The sequence below is a fragment of the Capricornis sumatraensis genome, chromosome 18 (genome assembly GCF_032405125.1).
Source record: "Capricornis sumatraensis isolate serow.1 chromosome 18, serow.2, whole genome shotgun sequence".
NCBI classification, from domain to species: Eukaryota; Metazoa; Chordata; class Mammalia; order Artiodactyla; family Bovidae; genus Capricornis; species Capricornis sumatraensis.
The window spans coordinates 15,310,165-15,316,164 of NC_091086.1; positions in this window are offsets into that span (position 1 = coordinate 15,310,165).

The window sequence follows — 6,000 nt, forward strand, 5'->3', positions numbered from 1 at the left end:
ATGGTTGGATGTCATTACCTAGTCAATGGACATGAGTTTGAGCAAGCTCCAGGAGAGGGTGAAGGGCGTGGAAGACTGGCGTGCTACAGTCCATGGGGTTGCAAAGAGTCAGACACAACTGAGTGACTGTAAAACAACCAAAGGGCTAGTGGCAGCCCCCTGGCAGGCAGAGCCAGGCCCTAGAATCTCTGGTTGCAGAGCCCACGCTGCTCAGAGCTGCTGTCAGACTGCTGGTGGTTCAGGCTGATTCCAGACACTGATGGCTGTGGAGTCCAGGCTGTCCCGAATCTTGTGTCAGCCCACTGGTGAGTGGAGCCAGATCCTGGGGGCAGCTGCTGAAGGGCCCAAGGTGTCTCGAGCTGGGTAGGGCTGCTGGAGGGCAGGGTTGGGGCCCAGTGGGTCCAGGGGATGATTCTACCCTACCAGTGAGTGGGCTGGGTCTGGCCATGACCAGCTGCAGAGCTGTGTTTATCCTGGGGTAAGTGCCTGCCCACTGAGTCTCCCGGTCGCTGGTTGGAAGACCCTGGGGTCTTGGGTCTAGCGCCTGTGCATTAGTGTGTGCGGCTAATTTCTGGGCCCTTTGGTGCACAGGGCTGTGTCCAGGGATGGCTGGCAGATGGGGCTACGACCCCACCTGGCTTGTTGCTTGGCCTGAGACATCCCAGTACTGATGCCTACAGGTTAGTGGGCAGGGGTGGGACTGGGTCCTGAGGCCAAGAAGCTGTAGGGAGGATTACAGAATAGAACTTGCCAGCCCTAGTGTCCACAAGCTCCTCAGACAGCTCCCGTCAGTGCCTGTGCCCCAGGTTGAGCTCTAGTTGCCTCCTTGTCAGGAGACTCTCCAAGATCAGCAGATGGGTTTGACCCAGGCTCCTTTCAAATGACTGCTTCTGCCCTGGGTCTCAGACAGTGTGACATTTTGTGTATGCCTTTTAAGAGTGGAGTCTCTATTTCCCACAGCCCTGTGGGACTCCCAGTAGTAAACCTCACTGGTCTTCAAAACCAAATGGTCTGAGGGCTTGTCTTCCTTGAGCAGGGCTCCCAGGCTGAGGAGCCTGACATGCGGTTTAGGCCCCTCACTCCTTGGGGAAGACCTCTGCAATTATAAATAGTCTCTCATTTGTGGGTCACCAACCGGAGCTCATGGGTCTTGACTATACTGTGACTCCACCCCTCTTACCTGTCTCATTACAGCTCCTTCTTTATATCTCTAGCTGTAGAGGATCTTTTCTGGTAATTCCAGTCTTTTTTACCCATACTTGCTTTGTCAATAGCTGTGATTTTGGTGTGCCATAAGAGGAGATAAGCTGAGGTTCTTTCTGCTCCACCGTCTTGTCTAACATCTTGGTTCAGATCCCTCTAGTTACACTTTTAAGGTCTCCTTGACTCAGCCTCTCTATTGAAAACTCAAATCCCATGTGTGTGTGTATCTGTATATATATATATTTAGGAATATCCTATATATAGATAGATACCAATTTTTAAAAAGCTAATAAGCTGAATTCAATAGCTTATAACAAGTATTATATATCATGACCATCTGAGATTTATTCCTGGAATTCAAGGATGATTCAACATATGAAAACCAATCAGTGTAATCCACTGCATTAGCAGAATGAAGGGGAAAGACTCCATGTGCCCATTTCACTATGTGCCAGGAAAAATAGTGTCAACGTTTATCAAATACTTATAATTAATCAGGCTATACCTATTCTAGATATTTAATATACATAGTTTCATTTCATCCTTTTGACAACCAGGTTATAATCAAGAGAAGTATGCTGACTATTTAAGCTGTTGTGAGTCTGCTCCAAACCCACCCTTTGATACTTTGCTTTGGCTGAGACTCTGCCAAGGACATTTTCCTTTGCCCAGTGGTTCCATATCCAGTTCTGCCACCATGGTGCATTAGAGGGAGATTGCAAGGTAGAAGGAAGGAGAAAGCAATTACAATAGATCCTTGAACAGCAGCTGCATGGGTCCACATAAACTGGGGTTTTTTTTCAATAGTAAATATACAGTACTATGCAATCTGTGATTGGTTGAATCTGCGGACGCAGAGCTAGAGATACAGGGAAGCCACGGACAGCAAGGGCCAACTGCAGGCGGCGCGTGGGTTCTTCAGCTGTGTGGAAGGCCAGCGCCACGACCGCTCCCTCCGCTGCTCGAGGGCCAGCTGTACCGATTCCCCTCTGGCTTGCTGCTGCTGTCAGTATCGCTCCAGCAACACTTCCAGTTTGCAGTTTCCCTCCACACACACCCCCGGGCCCAGCCTCCCTGTGCCCATTCAAAAACACCACCAGCAGCCAAACAACCGCGCTCTCCTCAGAGAGTCACTCTTCCTCTTCGTAAATAGATTTCTGCCTTATTTTAAAAGGCAGTGACTCAGGAACAGTCAGACAGCAGAGGTGCACAGGGCAGGTATGGGGAAAGGTGTGCGGAGCTCCCACCCTCTCTCGGAGGGCACCACTCTCCCCAAATCTCCACGTGCTCACCAACCCAGAAACTCTCTGGACCCGGTCTTTTTAGACTTTAATGGAGGCTCCCCAGAGATTCTTTATCTAAATTCCTGAGATGCCAGCACAAGCTGAGTGACATCTTTTATTCAGAAAGCCAGGTGCCAGCTCCGTAGGGTCCCATCTCTGAGCTTCTACATTGTAATGTATTTCCAGCCTCTTCCCTCTGTTCCCCCAACCTATTTATTTTTTTCTTATTTATTTTTTTTTACTATCTCTGAGTTACCTCAGAGTTCACTTTTTGCCTTTTCAGTCCTCTAATACCTGTTTAAGTAGTTTCCTAAATTAAGTCTTCTCTATTAAAATAACTAATATGTTTTTTGTTTCCCTAACTGGATCCTGGGGCTTCCCTGGTGGCTCAGGGGTAAAGAATCCAACTGCAACACAGGAGATGCGGGTTTCATCTCTGGGTTGGGAAGATCTCCTGGAGGAGAGCATGGCAACCCACTCCAGTATTCTCGTCTAAAAAATCCCATAGACCAAGGAGCGAGGCAGGTACAGTCCATGGGGTCACAAAGAGTCAGACATGACTGAAGTGAGCCTGGCATAGCAACTGTATCCTGACTAACACATATTACCAACAGTGGGTTTAGGAAACAGACCTACAAAGATGGGATTTGGGAGTTGGTTTGGTCTTTTTCTTGCCCTCACATACAATGCTAAGCCCAGTGAAAAATGGAACTTTAGCAACCCATGGCGGAGAAGGCGATGGCACCCCACTCCAGCACTCTTGCCTGGAAAATCCCATGGACAGAGGAGGCTGGTAGGCTGCAGTCCATGGGGTCGCGAAGAGTTGGACACGACTGAGCGACTTCACTTTCACGTTTCACTTTCATGCATTGGAGAAGGAAATGGCAACCCACTCCAGTGTTCTTGCCTGGAGAATCCCAGGGGCGGGGGAGCCTGGTGGGCTGCCATCTGTGGGGTCGCACAGAGTCGGACACGACTGAAGCGACTTAGCAACAGCAGCAGCAGCAGCAACCCATGGCATGCAGTAACATCAAAATTAATCAAAATATTACCTGCAGTAGGCTGCAAAAATGTGCCTAGTGAAGGAAGAGCCTTAGGGACGAAGTGGCTGGCACCTAGAATGATAGTAACGATGGGCTATGAGAACTGTGGAATGGAGATGGCCACTTCTGAGTGCCCTTAAATACTTATAAAAAGAAAAACAACCATCTCAAGTCTTTAAAATCTCAGCCCAAGTAATGGTGAGAAAGCCAAAGAGTTTCTACTGGCCTTTAGAATCTATTCTTTCCAGTATCTACAGGGCTCACTGAAAATCAAACACAAAATTTAAATATACCATTTACATAATTACAACAAAAGTTTAATTCATAGCCTTATCAAGTTTCTAATATGAAATTTAGGGGGTTGATTGTGAAGCATTGGGAACTTGAGACTTGGAATGAGGACACCCATGTAGGCTCAGAGGAAGCTGAGAATCTTGAGCTCTAAGTCATTCTGAGCCATCCTTGCTGGCAGAAGAACCTCTCCCCACTTATTTTACCTGAATATGCTATAATAACCTTGCCTTCACCGGCAAAGGATGCCTATTCTCGAAATTCGCGCCAAGTACCTCTTACTGCTCTAAACATATTAGATTTCAGCATACTCTAGGGATATAGAGTACATTCTCTTCTGACTCAGGAAAAAATGGTGAACTCTGCAAAAGGCTTATAAGATTTAAAAAATTTGTATTGGCATAAATGTGGAGAATATGTGTAGAAATTAATCCCAAGGATGCTAGACCAAAGAGAATAGAAAATAATACTGGACTGATAAATTTTTGTACAGGTGCACTAAACAGATATTCTAGATTTAATGTTAGTGCTATTAATTTATTGTTACTTAAAGTTAATGTCTTCTAGATTTAATGTTAATGCTGATTTGTATAGCTGGAGGTGACCTTACTAGTATACTTGGTTGGTTGGTTGGTATGTGGCTTATATGCAATGAGGTTGAGACACCAGAAGTTCTCTGGTATAATGTACAGGAATTCAAAGCCTTTGAGAGAGAGAGCTATTGGAGTGGACTTTTTATGACTGATCTTTATACCTGTTTTCCACCCCTTCATCCCTTCGCCAAGGATTGAGAAGTACGCTAGTGCAGAGAGCATCAGTACCCTTGATAAGCTTGCCGATGGCTGTCTTCTCCAGGCTAGGTATGATAAGACAGATCACCAGTGAGGTGGGTCCCCTTATTTTAGTGATGGTGATGTGGGGATTTCAGCCTAGTAGAAGCCAAGAGGAAGCACTTAATAGCCAGAGACAAGATGACTGCTTTTATTATAATGGGTATTTTGACCTTCCGTAATCTCTCGCTATGGCTAATTGATCATTGTGTCCCTAGGAATGAAATAGATGAGTATACTACTAAAATGTTACTTGGTGTATATAACAGGGAAAACTCCAGATCTGGTGACCAAAACCTGACCCGCGTCATCACAACAGAGAGTCAGGCTTCTTCTTCAGTTTTTGAATCTAATCCATTCATCGACCTAGATGGCCTTGATTGGAGGTGAGGCTGGTTCCCCTTGAAAAAGAACCCTGCCACACTGCTACAATATACACACCTTAAATCTTCCTCCAACTATTTTTCAAAGGACATGGAGCCATTTGCCCAAATCTCTGGGGACTGATATACTCTGAGTCTGAACTGACATTCTTTCTAGGGACCCAAAATGTCACTGGTCCATAAATAAAAGTGGGGGCTTAAAGTGGTCAGGTGCTAAATGGAATTTTGTCTTATTGAACGACAGTGAGGCTAGCAGGTCTGTGAAACTACCCTGTGTTTACTTCCCCAGTTGCTGAATATAAAATCAGAATAGATATACTTGGCAATTGGCAAATCCCCACATTGACTTTCTAATCCATGCAGCAAGGGCTACTATGGTAGGAAAAGGCCAATAGACGTCCTTCCTTATCAGGACAGGAAAATAAAACCAGTGATACTTTCCTGGAGGAAACTGCAGAGATCAGTGTCGTCATGAAAGTCTTGAAAGATACTGGGGTGATCACATCCTATTTAATTTACCCCTTTGACTTCTTAAGAAGCCAAGTAAATCTTAAAGAATGGGTATTTATTATCATAAATTATCAAGTGGTGATTCCAATTGTAGTTGATATTCCAAATATAGGTTTTAACTAGAGAAAATCATCATAGCCCCTGGCACCTGATACACAGTGATTGATAAAAAAAAAAAAAAGAAACTTCTTTTCTGCATCAGTTTATAAGAGGGCTTCCCAGGTGGCGCTAGTGGTAAAGGACCCACCTGCCAATGCAGGAGGCATTAGAGATATGGATCTTTGGGTCAGGAAGATCCCCAGGAAGAGGGCATGGCTACCCACTTGAGTAGTCTTGCCTGGAGAATCCCGTGGACAGAGGAGCCTGGCGGGTTACAGTCCATAGGGTTGCAAGAGTCGGACTGAAGTGACTTGGCATGCAGGCAGTCCAAATAACCAGTCTTTCTCTAGTCTCCAAA